Here is an 18,423-nt window from a genome sequence, read left to right as displayed (position 1 = left end):
TGGTTTGGTTAAGGGCCACACTGGACAATACCTTAGGCATAAATGTCGGGTTCGTCCTTAGAGAAACCCTGTCTGGATGGGAAATGATGAAAGGTTCCACAGCCATGAGTGCCTGTATCTCTGAAACTCGTCTTACAGAGGTTATTGCTAGGAGCAGAGCTGTTTTCCAAGATATAAACTTTATATCAGCTGTATTGGCTAGCTCAAAGGGCGGCAGTGTGAGTTTTTCCAAGACATAATCAGGTCCCATGCAGGTATTGGGGCTCTCCTTGGAGGTCTTATGTTTTTGGCCCCTCTGAGGTACTGCCTTAGAAAAGGATGGGAAAAAATAGGAGGTTCCGTATTGTAATGAGCTGAAATGGCAGAGGCATGAATTTTAATTGATGAAAAGGATAGGCCTTTGTCCAGCATCTTAGTTAGGTATTGTAAAATCTGAGGGATATTTGGCACAGATGTGACAATTCCTTGTACCTGGTTCCAAGCACAGAATCTTTTCCATTTTTCTGCATAAGATTTTCTGGTACTGGGCCTCCTGGTCTCCAAAATAACATCCATCACTGCTTTAGAGAGAGTTGTGTTTTGAATGGTTACATTATCCGCCATGCTGCCAGATTTAGGGTCCTGAGTTGGCTGGGCAGAATCTGATTGTTTCGCTGGGTCAGTAAGTGAGGAATTAGAGGCAATGTCCAGGCTGGGCCTTGAGACAAACTTTTTAGGACTGGGTACCAGTGCTGGTGTAGCCAGTCTGGGGCAGTCAGAATCATTCTTGGCTTCTCTTGTCTGACCTTTAGGAGCACCTTGGGGAGGAGGCAGAGGAGGAAAGGCATATACTGTTAGACTTTTCCAGCTGAATGACAGAGCATCCACTTTCCACGCTTGCTTGTGATAAGTCATTGTGCAGAATTTCTGTAGTTGGCAGTTGTGAGGGGAGGAAAATAGATCTATGTCTGGGCATCCCCATTCCTTTGTTATCATGCTGAAGACTTGTGGATCCAGTTTCCACTCGTGGGAATCCGTGAGGTTTTTGCTTAGTTCGTCTGCCAGAGTATTGTTCTTTCCTAGCAGGAATTGTGCTTGCAGGTGTAACTTGATAAGTCAATGCTGTGTCCCACAAAGTCATGGCTCGTCTGCACAGGGGGTAGGAATGTGTGCCTCCCTGCTTGTTTATGTACCACATGACTGTAGTATTGTCTGTCCTTATCAGTAGTTGTCCTGGATGGAGTAGATCCTTGAAAGCTGTCAGGGCATTTTGAACAGGTAGCATCTCTTTTTCATTGATATGTAGATGCAATTGGCTTGTGAGCCATGTGCCCTGAATACATTTTCTTGCCATGTGTGCTCCCCAGGCATAATCCGATGAATCTGTTGTTATTGACTGCCTGGCTGTGGGTAGAGTGAATGGCTGTCCCTTGTTGAGGTGACAGGCATGTGCCCACCATCGAAACTCCTGTTGCAGGCAAGGAATGAGGGTAATTAACGCTTCCAGGCTTTGACAATGTTGAGTCCAGACACTTTTTAGGTACCACTGAAGTTTCCTCATATGCAGTCTGGCATATGGAATTAGAATGTAGGATGCCATGAAGCCCAAAGCCTGCAGAAATATTCTTGCAGATAACTGGGTCTTTGTTGCCAGCATTTTGAAGTAAGAAGATAGTTGCCTTTGTTTGTCTGGTGTGAGATAAGCCATCTGGGCAGTTGTATTTAAGCTTGCACCCAGGAATACTATCTCTTGAGAGGGTACTAGTTTTGATATCTTTTCATTTACTGTGCACCCTAGGCAAATTAATAATCTTTTTACGAACGCCAGATGCTTTAGTAGAGTGTCCTTGTTCTCTGCTTGTATAAGGCAGTCGTCCAAGTAAGGATATATTTGAATTCCTCTTTGTCTGCAAAATGCAATTACTGGTGCCAGGCATTTTGTGAAGACTCTGGGTGCAGTAGATAAGCCAAAGGGCAGTGCAGAGAATTGGTAGCGCATTGAGCCAGCTATGAATATGAGGTATCTCCTGCAAGATTGTCTGATTGGGATATGCAGGTATGCCTCTTTTAGGTCCAAAGTTACAAGCCAAGCCTTCTTGCCCAGCATGGGCAGAAGCTGCTGCAGAGTTAGCATTTTGAATTTTGGAACGTCCAGAAATGTGTTTAGAATAGACAGGTCCAGTATTGGTCTCCAGGTTTTGTCCTTTCTGGGTACCAAGAAAAGTCTTGAGTAAAATCCTTGTCCCTGCTCTTGCTGTGGTACTTGCGGAATGGCCCTCATGTTCATAAGGGACGAAACTTGTTTTTGTGCCTCTGCCCATTGACTGTGTGGCAGGTTTGGCATACCATTCGCCTTTGGCAGGGTGTGAAAGTGGAACCTGTGGCCCTAGCCCTGGGACACTATATTCAATACCTATTTGTCCTGGGTGATCATGTGCTAATTTTGAGAGAAAAGTGCTAGTTTTCCCCCTAAGGGGGCTGCAAGAAGATAAGTGCTTTGTGCTGGTAGAGGCAAGTCATTGGGACTGTTTCCTGTATGGCTGTGCTTTGTCTTCTCCACTTTTGGAGGTAGAAGCACCCCACTGTTTAGGCCTGTATGAGCCCTGGGGCTGGGATCTGCCTCCGGGATGTCTGTATCTGCCTCTTTGTGGCCTGTCCGACACTGGAAAGGACCAATTCTTTGTAGGTCAGTTCCTGCTAAATCTTGGTGGCTGAAACTGTAAGAAATCCTTTACTGTTTGCATAGATTTTGCTTTGTCCTCCATTTTCTTCAAAATCTCCTCTGCTTTAACACCAAATAAAGTATCATGCTGTAATGGAGCATCTAATAATTTTGCTTTAACATGATCAGGCAGATTTTGTTCCTTTAACCAAGCATGTCTCCTAATGACAGAACCTGTAACTGTGGCCCTGCAGGAGGCCTCCAGAGAATCAAAACCACATTGCAATGTATGCTTTCCCACTTGTTCAGTTGCATACAATAAATCCTGCATTTCCTTATTTTCGGCACAATCAGAATTAGCCAACATTTTCTGTTTTAACAGTGACATTAAGTATTGCTGATATTTAATCATATGAAATTGACAATTTAAAGCCCTCACAGCCAAAGTAGCAGAAGTGTAAACCTTTTCCCCCCATCTGTCTAGTGTCCTTAAATCCCTGTCAGAAGGGATAGGGTTTTTTGCAGTAGCGGCCTTAACCCCCTTGGGACCCTGAGAAATAGTTTCTGGGTCAGCAGCAGGGTTTTTATAAAGAAATTTATGTGAATCTGGAACCCTGTAGTATCTGTCTGGTTTAACAGGAGCTGGAGGTAAGGAGTCTGGAGAAAGATCGGACTCTGAAAATACATCATCTACAATGTCTAGCACTGGGGGAATAGCAAGAGGCCTGTGCTGAGGAAGTAAAAGAAAATCTCTAAGCCTTTTCTTTGATACTGAGTAATCTTGTCTCTCCCAGTGGAAGTGCTCCCTCATGGTATGTAGGGTTTCCCCAAAAGAATAATCCTCAGGAGGAGAGGCTGAAGGAATGGATTCTTCAGCATCAGAATCCTCATAGGGAGGAAGAGAGTATTCCTGTACAGAAGAGGAGTCAGAGGAAATGGAAACCTGATCTGAAGAGTCATAGTCTGTCTCTTGCCTAGGCCTCTTGTCAGGAGGGGGATGGGAACCCCTGATCAAGGTAATAAGGTCTTCGGCCATTTTGAGCATCTGTTTCTAAGGCATGGAAGTCTGTTCTGTAGAATGCTGTACTTGTTTCTTTGTCTTTAAAGCTGCTTTAGTCTTTGCTTTTGAAGCTGAAGTAGGCTTTACATAAAGCTGTGTAGGTCTGAAAACACCCTCAGAAGCTGATGCCTTCTCAGCGGCTCCGGACCCATCTGAGGGAATGATTTCTGAGTGTCCAATACCTTGAGTATCCAGAGGCCTAGCTGGCTCCAAGTGGGAGTCGTCAGCAGCCTGTGCCTCTGAGGTAGCGGGCGTCAGGGGCTGCGAAAGCGCCTCACTGAGAACCGGCTTACAGGAAGCCTCGTCGTCGGTTTTGGATCTCGGATGCCTGTCCTTCTCTTTTTCCTTGAGTTTTTAAGAAACTCTGGTCGTCAGCTGTTCTGACGGCATTATGTAATCGAATTTTCGGCCAAAGTAATGATAAGCAAAATCAAACCGACGCTTAATAGTGCGTTTGTTGAATCTAGCACAAAACTGACAGCTAGCAATGTTATGATCACGGCCTAGGCAAGGAATACAGTAAGAATGAAAATCCTTATGAGGTATTTGCTTCCCACAAGAAATACAATTGTTAACTTTTTCTGACATCGATCTGGAGCAAGAAAAAAGTTTCCCCAATGGGGTACTTAGCTTTAATGAAGACTTCGGATCTGAAATTCATCTGTGAAAATCTCAGGAGTCTGCCGACCGGCACTTGCGAACTGCTTTTGCTTCAGGCACCGCACGGCAAGAAAGACTGAAGAAAATGGCGTTGGTTGCATCTTTTATACCCCTGGCGCACTGACGTCAGGGAAGAGGTGACAGCAACTGACGCCGGACCTGGACTTTGGAATTCTGGCCAACTGCGGGTAGCCTGCCAGCAGGATAACCCAAGAGTAATGACTGCAACAGTGAAAAACGATGAACATCTTCTTGATGGCCTATCCACCTTTATGTGGTAGTACGCATCTTGAAGATCTATACAGCACATCCAGTCATCTTTTTCCAAAAGTGAGAGGATAGACTGTATAGTGACCATCCGGAATTTTTGAACTCTCACAAACTTGTTCAATACACTGAGATACAAAATTGGTCTCCAGTCCCCGGATTTCTTTGGCACCAAAAACAGTCTTGAGTAGAATCCGGATCCTATCTGGTCTGGAGGGACTATTTGGATGACTCTTTTTCTTAGCAGCTTTTCTATCTCTGGTACTGCTTCTTCCCTTTGACTGGGTGGAACGTCGGGAAGATTTTTTGAAGGGATGGAACAAAGATCGAAGAGGATATGATAACCTCTGGTTATGATCTTTTGTACCCAAGAATCGGTGGTGATGGTTAGCCAGTCAGAAGGGTACAAAGAGAAACGTCCCCCAACCACCTCCAGGGGAAAGGAGTTGGGCCGCTCTTCAGGAGCGCTGGTAGGATTGACCAGGGAAAGAATCCCTGGAACCCTGGTTATGCAGTCCCCCTCTGCCCCGAAAGGAGTTTCCCCTCTGCCTCTGGGGGAAAACTCGGCCTGTGTGTCACAGAAAGGACCCTGAGATTTCTTGAACCATATCTTCCCACTCTTTTGGTTTCGGGAGAAAGCATGTTGAGGGGAAGAATAACGGACACCTATGGCAGAAAGGGTCTTACCGTCTTGTTCACATCTGGCCAGTGTGCTTTTAACTTGGGCCCAAGCAATGAGGAGGACTCAATGGGGGCATTAAGAAAAGAAGACTTAAAAGGTTCCATGAAGTTGCACAAGCGCATCCAAGCATGTCGTCTCAAGACCGCAGCTGAACCCGCCACTCTAGCTACTCCTTCTGATGTGTGAGATATCAATCGCATAGAGGAGTTAGATACAGACTCAATGGTGGCCAGCTGAGAGGCCACTTTGTCACGGACCTCATCAGACACTGCACCAGCCAAGGTTTCAGAGAGCTCAGAAACTAGATTCCTTTGAAGCCTGGTAAAATGTGCCATATAATTCAGGGACCTGATAGCAAAGGTAGCTGAAGCAAAGGTGCGCTTCCTATTCTGTCCAGTGCCCGGGACTCTCTGTTAGGTGGATGGACAGTCTGGCTTTCTTCTTCTGCCAGATCCTTTTTTGTTGTGGCCGCTACCACCAAAGCATCTACAGGAAGACCTTTGGACCAATGGGGATCCGAAGCAGGAGGGGACAAGATCTTATCTAGCCTCCGGGGAATAGCTTCAACAGTATCAGGGGCCTTCCAAGCACGCTGCACGATGAACTTGACAAGTTCATCGGCAGGTGGAGTAACCCAGGAGGTAGGGGGTCGGGCGCAAAAAGCCTGCAGGAATACAAGATTCCTCAGGGGTTGGATTAGAGGGCTGCCAGTCACCTCTCTGTTTCAGGATTTCGAGGATATCGCCAAAGGATACCTCAGAGGGTGACTGAGGGAGCCTTTCCCCTCAGTGAAATATGCGTCTTCGGTGAGGGACTCCTCTGTGGAGTCCACGTGCTTCCTCTTACACAAACTTTTCCGGTGGACCTCCTCAGCAGGAGAAGCTGGGGAAGACAAAGGAAAAGGGGATTCCTGAGGGAATAAATCCTGAGGCCCTTGCACCCGGTGTCTGCTAGGTGCAACTTGTGAAACCAGTGTACCAGCGAAGGGCGGAGGTATAGACAGTCCAGTATCGCCAGCAGCAGCGAAAGCCTTTTCCATCAGTTAGAAGGCTGGTCCACCAGGAGAGGAGTATATGTCTAGGACAGGGGGCACTCCTCCCCTAAGTGGCTCAGCCTGCCGACTTGGGAGTTCCTGGATGGCTGTGGAGCAGCAAGCTATGCAGGTCACAGCTGACATCCTGGGTCATAGCAAAACTTTCCTGCCATGAAGGCAACTGTGGTTCCTTAGTGAGATTCATAAAGGGAACCGCAGAAGGGGAAGACTGTAGTATATCCATGGACTTCAAAGGCAATGAAGGAGGAGAATAAGAAGGTGTCTTTGGAGATGGGTGATCACCTCTCAAGGAAGGATAGTTCCTGGGGGGTGGAATACCTCTGGCCAAGAATGCCTGGTCCACAAGACACAACACATCATGTTCAGACAAACTTCTAGTGGACCTCACAGAGACTGAGGGAGAAACAGGCCTGTCCACAAAAGAGGCAGACTCGGTGCCCATCTCTCATCTGACTGCACTGAGGACAACGGTGCAGAGAAAGACTGAACTACTGTAGTCTGCACCGAAGAAGTCATCTGTGCCGAAGTCACTGCCTGCACCGACACAGGGATCGGTGCCGAAGTGGTTGTCGGTGCCGAAGGCAGAACCGATAAAACTGGAGCCAATAATAAAGGCCTCGGTTCCGAGGAAGATCTCGGAGCCGACGCGGTCAAGGTCTACGCCGACTGAACAGTCGGTGCCGATACAGTGGTAATGGTCTGAACTGAGGAACCCCTCGGTACCGATATGTAGAAGGCTACAGGAGAGAACGGAGCCAAAATCCCTAATGGAGCTGAAGGCCTCGGTACCGAAGGTCTGGGCACCGAAAGCACTGGGGCTGACTGAGAGAGCTCTGGAGCTGAAATTTTAGCCTTTTTAGGTTTTGGTTGGTGAGAGTCCCCAGCCGGGGACGAAGGCAAGGATTTAGCCTTAGTAGAAACATCCATTTTCTTATGGGCTTTAGGAGGGGTTGAGACCTCTGACCCAGAAATAGCCTCTGAAAGGGAGATTTTAGAAGTCCTTTCAGTATCAGCTTGTTTTTCCTTTCTAACAAAGTTCTATTAGAAACGTTCTCACAAATAGTACAAGGTGGTTCAACAGATAAATGGGAAGCTCCCAAACAATAAACACATAAAGAGTGTGCATCAGAAGTAGGCAGTTTGTGTCCACAATCAGAAATTCACTTAAACCCTGGACTAGCTTTTTTATCTGCCATATTAACTAATAGAAAAGTACCAACAATGGTACAAGAGAGTACCCGAAGGTATGAAAGAGAAGGGGAAAAAGATTACCAACGATGGTAAAGAGAAAATGATCTTGCGGTAAAAAAGGTAAGTAAAGGACAGAAAAAACCTGAGGAAATTATGAATGCTAGATGCGATACGGCAAGAGACAATAAAATATCAACTTTTCTGACAGAAAAGTAATTTGTAAAGCAATTAAACAACAATTGACTGTACTTAGCTCAAGAGAAGTAGCCTGACACGACCAGATGGCAACGCAGCAAACGAAATCTGAGCTAACAGGGAGAGGGGTATTGTGGGTAAGAGTTTAGCTCAAGAGTTTGAAGCTGATGTGAGCTTGGAAAATGGCCGGCTCGATTCTGAGCTTGGAACCAATACCCCATGCATAAGGAATGAACGAGGATTAACAATATCAGATCAGATAATCCAGCAAATTTACTTTCTGAAGCAATTTTTGCTCCTTGCTTCATCTGATGGCCTGGTTACATAGTGTCCCACATCCACGATGGGTCTATCAGCTTCTCTGTTCTCTTCTGGGACATACTCCAACATAACTGGGACCAGTCGTGAAACTGACTCTGGATTGATGGGTTAATGCACTGTTGTGGAAGTCCAATGGTACAGGGTTTGAAACAGGGTGTCGACAAAACTTTGTTAGGAGGTTGGCATAATGGTTAAGATGTTTACCTTATAAAGACAAGGTGCAGGGTTTGATTCTCACATGGGGTAATTGGCTAGGCTTAAAAGGGCATTTAGCAAAGTAATAATCTATGAATCTATGACAGTAAGTGCATTCTGGGGATCTAGCCGTCACCTTCAGCCAGGGTTATTTATTTATTTATTTTTACTTAAGCCTGTCTGTTACCCCCCCTCCTGTGTGGTGAAGTAGTTGTGTCTGAGGAGCAGACATGTATCTGGGGTCATGTGATGTATTCCTCCTCACCTTAGCCATGCCCACCACACTTCCTCCTCTTTGGCCCACAACCTATCAGGATGATAACCCCTGTCTTCGCCTGGAATCACCACGGGGAATGCCCTTATAACTGCCCCCCCCCCAGATGGGTATGCCCATTCATCCCCTGCTGCTCCTTCAGTCAGCCAAGCTGCTAAATGAACCTAGGTCAGTTGTGCTGTAGTCAAGGCTTTATCACTGTACACCACCAGAGTGAGCAAGAGACATTCAAGCACAATGTAATACAGAGGAATTATGAAGATAAATCCATACAGCAAATCCAACAAAATGCATAGATCTTAAAAGATACTGCCACAAAACAGGATAGAATGAGTGGCATATTTGTGCCTTGCAAGTCAGCATATTACTTAAGACGTTTCACTGGGCTACAGACTAGTTTTGCTGCAACTAAAAAACATAGTGATGGATTCGGCACAATGCTTTTCCTGTAAAACTGTAGGTTGAGAAGCCTATTTTTAAGGCTTAGCAAAATTCATATTGACAATCTGGAATATTTCCACAGACGTTTGTTAATTTGCTAATATAAAGATATTACAAAGAGTATAAGGTACATTTTATATTGTGTGTCTGTTGATAGTTTTAGTAAACGGAATTCTAAAATGTGTGTTGGGTTCTGCATTACACATACAGACACACACACACACATATCTATATATATATATATATATATATATATGTGTATATATGAGAGAGAGAGAGACACGCACACACAAACATATCTATATGTGTATATGCATGAGTGTGTGTATGTGTGTATATATATATATATATATATATATATATATATATATATATATATAGATAGATCTACTTCGACCCACTGAAAGTACACTTCTCTGCAACTTAAATAAGCATTCTCAGTTCTGCGAAAGTGCATGTCAACAAAAACATGCTTTTGTGAAACTCAGAACACCGAGCAGCTGTCACAGATTGCGGTACAGTGGGGATAAGGGAATATTCCCTTTCCCCAATGTAGTGCGATCTTGGAGCTAGTATATAAGTGGGGGGGGAGCAGGGGGACTTGCCTCCCCTGAATAAATGTGTGTGTGTTATTTTTTCTGTGTGTGTCTTTTTTGTTCATGTTCGGTGTACTGAGCTTTCCAAAAGCACGTTTTCGTTGAAACGGACTTTTTTGGAACTGGGATCACTTATTTAAGTTTCGGAGAAGTGTACTTTTGGTGGGTCGAAGTATGTGTGTGTATATACATATATATATATATATATATACATCTATATATAAATGGATCTAGGAGTTATGCACGAATGTGCAAAGTCCCAAATCCATAATCACCGAAAAAGAAGTTATGTACTCACCATAACGTTCCATCTGAGTAGGTACTTCATTTGTCTGCAACCTGTGGTATCGGATCCGATCTCGGATCCGAGCCGGCAGCTTCACAAGGTACAAGATCCGAGCTCCTAGCTCCTCCCCCCTACCCATAATCCCCTGCCACTAACTGCATTACCTCAGATCGATTTTGCCCAATCTAAGTCATAACCTCGACAGAGGTATACTGAAGACCTAACCTCAAGACAGCAAAATTTCAGGTGACCAGTAGAAAACCTGAGAAAAGGTTAGGGGGATGGCTGCAGACAAATGAAGTACCTACTCAGATGGAACGTTATGGTGTGTACATAACTTCTTTATCTGAAGTGGTTACTTCATTTGCTCTGCAACCTGTGGGACAGAGTCCCCAGCTACCTAGACAATAAACCTGGGTGGCCTTATGGAAGGATATTCCGAAGCACCGCGGAGCCAAAAGAAGCCCTACTTCTCGATATCATATCCAGTTTATAATGACAAATGAACCTATGAAAAGAGGACCAGGTAGCTGCTGAACATATGTCGTCCAAGGGAACCCTGGACCAGAAAGCTGCTGAGGTGGCGATGTACCGGGTAGAATGAGCGTGCATTCCTATAGGAGCTGGTTTGCCCGAAGATACATACCCTTGAACTATACATTGACAAATCCAATTTGCTAGGGTCACTTTAGAAATGGCCCTTCCCCTCGCTGATTTTGCAAAGGACACAAACAACTGATCAGACTTGCGAAAATCCTTAGTTCTGTGCAAGTAAAAACATAGTTGCCTGTGTACGTCCAGTTTGTGGAATATGTACTCCCCCTTATTCTGAAAATATGGAAAGAACAAGGGCAAATTGATTGATTGATTGATATTAGATTCCGAAGCCACCTTAGGTAAGAAAGACGGGTTAGTACTGAAAGACCCCTTGGCCCACGACTGTCTATCTGATGGGGGGCTAAGGACTTTGTCGGGCCGTCTTGGGATTGGCTCCACGGTGTCAGGCTCCTTCCACGCCCTGGTAGTAATAAGGTCTACCAGGGGGTCAGCCGGAGGGAACACCCAAGAGGTAGACGGGCCTGCCTCAAATGCCTCCAGGAAGATGGATTCGTCCGCGGAAGGTTTTTGGGCAGACCACCCCCATCTAATACGCAACATCTCCATGATGTCTCTGAAGGAGACATCCTCGGGGGGTGACCTTGGGGAACCTTCCCTTTCATCCAAATCCGTGTATGTGGTGACGGACTCAGGGGAGTCCAGGTGCCTCCTTTACACCTCCGTTTACGAGGGACCTCCTCGGTGGGACTGTCCGAGGAGGGCTCATCAACGGCTTCCTGTTCCTCCACAGGAACAGGCTGGAGGGCTTGGGCAGGCTGTCCCAATGGACAGATGACAGAGGATAGACCCATATGCAGTGGGGGTGCGGGGGGATCCGAAGTCCGGACCGGGGACCTGGAGGATCTCGACAGCATCCTCTCCACTACCTCAAAAGCCGAAGGAGAACTACTCTCCCCAGGCTCCGAGTGCAATCTCCTCGGCTCCGAGGTAGGGACCGGAGTTGGAGCCAATGCGGTCGGATCCGAGAGAGAAGTGTGCTCCGACCTCAGCGGCGCCGAAGACACATCAACTCCCCCGGATCCGACGCTCGGCCCCGAGAACTCGGATCCAAAACACTCTAAGGCATGGTCGGCATCGAAGAGACCGGAGCTATCGGCGCCGACGAAACCCCGGCTCCGAAAGGGCCCAGATCCGATGACTCCAAAACCCGAAAACGGGACTGAGAAGGAGTAATCGGAGCAAAGACAGAGGCCGCACTCCCCCCCTGAGGGGGGGGGAGGCAAGAGCACCCCCCATCTGCATTTGGGTCTGCAGGAATCGTCGCATCATCCGATCCATATCAGCATCGGTGAGGCTCCTGGTCGACCTAGATGAAGTCGTCAAGGCAGGCCGAGAGGGTCGCCTCGATGACCTCGAGGGAGACCGGTACTCCTCCGGTGAAAAATGAGGCGAACGGAGCCGAGAGGGGGAGGATCCAGAAACCCTCGAGGGAGAGCTAGCTAGCTTAGATGGCGGGGCTGAGGGTTGAGTCTCAGCCCGCCTTTTATGAGACCTATGTCTCTCCTTATCTTTGTGCCTCTTCTCTATAGAGGAAGAGGCACCAGAGTCACCCAAACTCAAGCCCGAAGTGGGAGGTTGAGTCCCCGGTTGAGCGGGGGGAACAGAAGGCACTGGGGCTGTGGAGACAGCCTGAGCCTTGGCGGGAGAGGAAGAAGCAGTCGAATCCTGGGGAAGCAAGCCCGCCAGGATTAGCTTATTCTTCCTGTCCCTAAGTGCCCGGGGGTTAAAGGCTGCACAGATTTGGCAGTCTGTTGATAAATGAGCCACCCCTAGGCATAAAACACACTGAGTGTGGCCATCAGCAGGGGAAAGCTTATGGCCACACTCAGTACATTTTGAAAAAATGACCTTGGGCCCTTCAGCCATTCCCTACCACAATGCACACACACCCAAACACTAAGTGGGGGAGGGGGGACACAGAAAAACTAACACTACACAAAAAAAAGGAAAACTATCTGACAAACTATACTGACTATAAGTCTTTGAACACACACACACCACAATCAACACTAGAAAAAGCTTTTTTGAGAAAAAAAAGGAACAATCTCACCAGTCAGCTAAGGAGCTCTTCAAAAAGTAGCTGTCTACAGCCGCGGCAAAAACGATCTGAGGTAATACAGTTAGTGGCAGGGGATTATGGGTAGGGGGAGGAGCTAGGAGCTCGGATCTTGTAGCTTGTGAAGCTGCCGGCTCAGATCCGAGATCGGATCCGATACCACAGGTTGCAGAGCAAATGAAGTAACTACTTCAGATCATATATTAACGAAAGCGCTTTCACCAAAAAAGTGCTTTTGTTAATATATTTAAAAAAAAAAAAAAAGAAAGAAATCTATCTCCCTACTTTAATATTCTCAGTCCGAGACTGCACTACAGTGAGGAAATAGAAGTTATGTACTTACCATAACGTTCCATGTGGAGTGTTCATCTCGCCTTTGTTCTTACACATGGGTTCGGAGCCGATCCTCGGCTCCGTGCCGGCCTCTTGCAAGCTCTGCATCGAGAAGAAGCTCGAGACAATCTAATACCCACAATCCCCCTCTGCCTTTACCTCAGATCTAGTTTGCAAGCAAACCAATCTACATAACAGTACATTCATGCCATACATCTATACATACAACAGACACATATAAGTATATGTGTATACCAACTATGTACAGAGAATAAAGACATTAGTAAAAATGCTTCTGGCCAGGCATCAAAGAACGTTCCTCCTAAGGGTGGGAGGGTGGGACTGTAAGAACAAAGGCGAGATGAACACTCCACATGGAACGTTATGGTAAGTACATAACTTCTATATGTGATAGTGTTCAATCTCGCCGTTTGTTCTTACACATGGGTAGCGTCCCTAGCTCCTAAATCCTGAGGAACTCACGGGAGGGCGTTCTTGAGCACAGTGGAACCAAAGGTTGCTCTGTCCCTAGAAACCTTATCTACTTTATAATGAGAAATAAATGTATGTGGCTTAGACCAGGTAGCAGCCGCACAAATAGCATCCAGAGGTAGGCGAGCTGCATGAGCCAAAGACGTAGATATTGATCTTGTGGAATGTCCCTTGGGTTTGTTTAGAAGGGTTGATTTGCAGAATCGTATACATAGATTATACAATCAGTTAACCACTTTGAAAGAGTTCTTTGGTAACTGCAAGTCCTTTCCTGCTATCAGCAAAAGCCACAAAGAGTTGATCTGTTTTCCTGTGATCTTTTGTTCTATCCAAATAAAACCTTAGCTGTCTGTGAACATCCAATTTGTGCAACATATACTCCATTTTGTTGGAGTGGTTTTGAAGAAAGTGGGTAATTCAATGGACTGATTAATGTTGTTAATAGAACACACTTTAGGGAGGAAGGATGAATTGGTGAAGAGAAACTCTGTCAGAGTGAAAGATTAGATAAGGGTGCTTGATGGAGAGAGCCTGAAGTTCAGACACTCGTCTAGCAGAAGTAATGGCTACCAGAAAGAGAGTTTTCCAGGACAAAAATTTTAATGGGCAAGAAGAGGCAGGTTCAAAGGGGCAACATTAATTTAGATAGTAACAAGTTTAGACTCCAAGGTGGCGTAGGAGATCTGACCGGAGGTCTAATATGAAAAACTCCTTTTAAGAAGGCTTTACAAAGTCTGTGAGCCATGATAGGAGCTCCACACTCTTCCACATGGAAATTGAAATGGCAGCCAATTGAACTCTTAGAGTAGCAGGAGAAGCACCCTGATGAAATAAGTCTGTCAAGAACTCTAAAATCTTATTCAAAGGAGCTGTAAAGGGATCAACGTGGTGTGTATTAGCCCAGAATACAAACCGTTTCCATTGCTAGTATATGTTTTAGTAGTGGAAGCCTTATGGAAGCCACTAATATATTCTGGACTGCTGGTGACAAGAGCTCAGACCTGGCTACGTTCGGGATTGGCCCAGCCAAGCTGCTAGATGGAGTGACAGGAGCGGGATGGGGAACCCCTGACGAGTGAGTCAACAGATCCGGCTCTGGGTCCAGAATCCAGGGTCCCCGAATGCAGTGAGTTTTCAGGAGGAAACCAAATTTGACGAGGCCAGAATGGAGCAATGAGAATTATCGTCCTGTGAAGGTTCCTGGCTTTCTGGAGAAATTTTGGTATCAGAGGAAATGGAGGAAATGCGTACAGGAGTCCCGGGGGCCAATCGTAAACCAGTGCGTCCCTGGGGACTTCCCGTCGTGGGGGTAATAGGGCAAAGTAGCTCCTGCATTTGGCGTTCATTGGAGACGCAAACAGGTCGCAGGAAGGCTGGCCCCATGTGCGAAAAATCCTTTTCGCCACTGACTGTTTCAGAGACCACTCGTGCGGTAGCAGAATTGCTCTGCTCAGCTTGTCGGCTATGACGTTGGATGACCCCAGGATGTGCGTTGCTATTAGAAAGCGACCCGTGGACTCTGCCCACTGCCAAATTCTCATGGCCTCTCTGCATAGTTGATAGGACCTGGTTCCCCCTTGTTTGTTTATGTACCAGACTACCGACATGTTGTCCGTCTGAACTGCAATAGTCCCTAGAGGAAGAAGGGGAGCAAAGTGTTGCAACGCTAGAAACACTGCCCTCAACTCTAGTACATTGATGTGCAGATTGTACTCCAAACTGGTCCATTCGCCTTGGACTGTCTGTCCCTGAAAGATGCCCCCCCACCCTATCAGGGAAGCGTCCGTGGTCACCGTAACTGTGGTGGGTAGCACAAACGGCCTCCCCTGGGAAAGGTTGCGTTTGGAGCCACCAGTTTAGGTCTGTTTTGCAAGTCTTTGTTATGAGAATCTCGTGTGTTAGAGGTAGCTGTTGAAATGACCATTGAGCAAACAGTAGCCATTGTAGAACTCTCATGTGCAGCCTTCCCAGGGAATTGCAATAAGGGAGGCTGACATGGGGCCCAACACCTTCAGAACTAGTTTTGCAGGAGATTTCCTTGACAAGTCTAGGAGTCGTATGTGAGTCTGCAGGGATACTATCCTTTCTGGGGGAGCCTCAGAATTAATTGCCGTGTGTTTAACTCTGCTCCTATGAACAAGATATTTTGTGATGGCTGAAGTAAGGATTTTCCGAAATTTACGGAGATCCCTAGGTGAACACACAGTTGAAGAACATAGTCTCTGGCCTGCAGTAGTTGGCCGGGTGGTGGCTGAAAGGAGCCAGTCGTCCAGATACGGAAACACCTGGAATCCCTGGCGTCTCAAGTGAGACGCTACCACTGCCATGCATTTGGTGAAGACCCTGGGGGCTGAGGTCAGACCAAAGGGCAGGGCTCGAAATTGAAAGTGACTGGCTCCCAGCCGGGCGCAGATGATCTCTGGATGCCCTGGCCATTTTGATGTGGTAGTATGCATCCTCTAGATCTATTGAGCACATCCACTCGTCCTTCTGTAGAAATGGAAGGATCGACTGAAGCGTGACCATTCGAACTTTTCTTTCTTGACGAAAGTATTGAGGTAACTCAGGTCTAGAATGGGCCTCCAGTCCCCTGTTTTCTTTGGAACTAAAAGAACCTTGAGTAAGTCCCGAATCCTTGCTGGTCCGCTGGGACTGGCTGGATGACTCTTTGTCTAACAACTTTGAAATTTCTAAAGCTGCTGGCTCTCAGATGGGGCGGTACATCTGGGAGTCTTTTCTTTGGAATGGGATAAGATAGAAAGGGTATGGTGTAACCTCTGGTAACCGCTTTTACCCAATTGTCTGTAGTTATATCTTGCCAGGCCTGAGGGTAAAAGGCTAGCGACCCCGACTGCCTCCAGAGCAGGACAGTCGGGCCTCCTCTCAGGAGTGCTGGAAAGGTTTACCAGGAGTGTATCCCTGTCACCTTGATGTTGCGGACCCCTCTGCCGCCAGGGCGGCGTCTTCCACCTCTGCCCCTCCTCTGCCTCTAGAGGGGCATCACCCTGTGTGCCCGGAAAGACCCTTGATTTTGTTTCGAAACCACATTTTCCCACCGCGTTGCCCTTTGGGGTACGGTCTGGTTGGGGTGGAAAAAGCGGACTCCGACAGCAGACAGAGTCTTTCCCTCTTGTTCACACCGGGTAAGGGTCTCCTTTACCTTGGGGCCAAAAGAGTGGCACCGTCAAATGGGGCGTTTGTAAAGGAAGACTTGAAGGCTTCCGCAAAGGAGCATAGGCGCATCCAGGATTGTCTCGAAGAGCAATCGCTGAAGCTGCTGCCCTACTCGAACCTTCGCTGCGTGAAATCAGCCTCATGGACGAGTTAACAATCGATGTTAGGGTATTAAGTTGCGCTGTCACTTTCTCTGAGACAGCTGCATCTGTAGAACCCTGGAGGGTATCTCCCAACTCTTTGACTAGATCCCTCTGCAGGCGTGTAAAATGGGTCAAATAGTTCAGGGACCGCATGGAAAAAGCCGCTGAACTAAAAATGCGCTTCCCATATCTATCCATCGTCCTAGAATCTTTATTAGGCGGATGGACAGACGAAGAAGACTCCGACATCTCCTTTTCGTGGCTGCAGCCACCACCATAGCGTCTACTGGAACTCCTTTAGTAAGGTAGGACTTATCCTGAGGTGCTGTGATGTACTTGTTCGGTTTCCTAGGAACAGGTTCCACTGTGTCAGGAGCCTCCCACGCCCTTCGAGCAATAAGTTCCATTAGTTCGTCGAAGGGCGGAGTGACCCAGGAGGAGGAAGGGCGAGCACCAAATGCCTTCAGCAGAACTGACTCATCCTCAGAAGGGGGAAGGGACTGCCAGTCACCTCTCTGTTTCAGGATCTCCAAAATGTCTGAAAAAGAGACATCTTCTGAAGGTGACTTAGGGGACCCTTCTGACTCATCTACGTCAGTATCAGATGTAATGGATTCTTGTGGAGAATCCAAGTGTCTCCTCTTACACAGTCTCTTCCTAGGGACTTCCTCGTGGGGAGCATCCGAAGAAGCCTCGGAGGAAGAGGGGGCACCCTCCAGGGGTGGCTGAGACACTGGTGCCCGACGCTTGGATGTGGCCGTGGGTGCAGATGAAGACAAAGGCCCTTTATGGGGAGGAGAAACTGCTTCCACTGATGTGGTTGTCTGGGTAGACAACACCTTCCTCATCAGGTCGAACGCTCCCGGGTCCCGCATCGAAGAATCTCCGGCTCGAAGAAATGGGAAGAATCCCGACACGGGCACGAAGGCATCGACCCGAGGACGGAGCCGAATCGATCCGTGCGAGGCCCGAGGGAGAGTCGGAACCGACCGTCGGTTCGACTCTCGCCCGAACCAAGAACAGACCGTCGGCTCAGAGACTCCGGTGCGGTCCGACGGAGTCGAGGTGAGGAACAGACCGAGAAAAGATGGTTCTGGACCCGAGGGCTCCACAATCAGCAGATCAGCCTCTTCCGACTCCAAAGACTGAATCGGTCTCGGAGGAGGAATGGATGGAGATACAGGAAGGCCTTCAAGTTTTGACACCAGCTGGGTGGAAACCGAAATAAGTTTAGAGAGGGCCGAATGCTCCAGCAGCTTCTGCACCACACGATCCACATCGACATCCGAAAGTTTAGAGGAGGAACGGGTCGAAGGAACCGAAGACGGAGCCGACCTCAATATGGCGAAGGAGGGAGCTCCATCACGGTTCCAAGACTCGAGGCTCAGGAACCGACACCAGTTGAACACTCGGCCCGAAGTCTGTGGAACCGGTGATCTAACCTTTGAAGAAGAGCTCGGAGCCGATGACTTGGGCTCCGATGTCTTCGATTCCTTAGAGGACTTGATGCCTGGTCAGAAGCATCCAAAGCCTCTTGGAAAGCTGGTTTCAACAGACCCCTGTCCATTAGTTTCCTGCCTATCTGTCATGACCCTCCCACTGAAAGAGTGACAAATGGAGCAATCCTCTTGTAAGTGGAGAGGGCCAAGGCAGTAGACACAGGAACTATGGTTGTCAGTGACCGACATTTTTTGGCCACACTGACAACGCTTGAAACCAGACTTTGCCTTCTCAGACATTGTAG

The 18,423-nt window shown here is 47.4% G+C and overlaps 1 protein-coding gene across 7 annotated transcripts in view; it reads right to left on the bottom strand.

Annotated features, from left to right (window-relative positions):
• The window catches only part of ARNT (aryl hydrocarbon receptor nuclear translocator), a 2,399,029-nt gene that overhangs the window by 675,270 nt on the left and 1,705,336 nt on the right, over window positions 1–18,423 (bottom strand). The gene's annotated exons all lie outside the window — the stretch shown is intronic.

Source organism: Protopterus annectens, chromosome 8.part0, assembly GCF_019279795.1.
Source record: "Protopterus annectens isolate FY-2018-M chromosome 8.part0, PAN1.0, whole genome shotgun sequence".
NCBI classification, from domain to species: domain Eukaryota; kingdom Metazoa; phylum Chordata; order Ceratodontiformes; family Protopteridae; genus Protopterus; species Protopterus annectens.
This window is presented reverse-complemented; position numbering and strand designations above follow the sequence as displayed.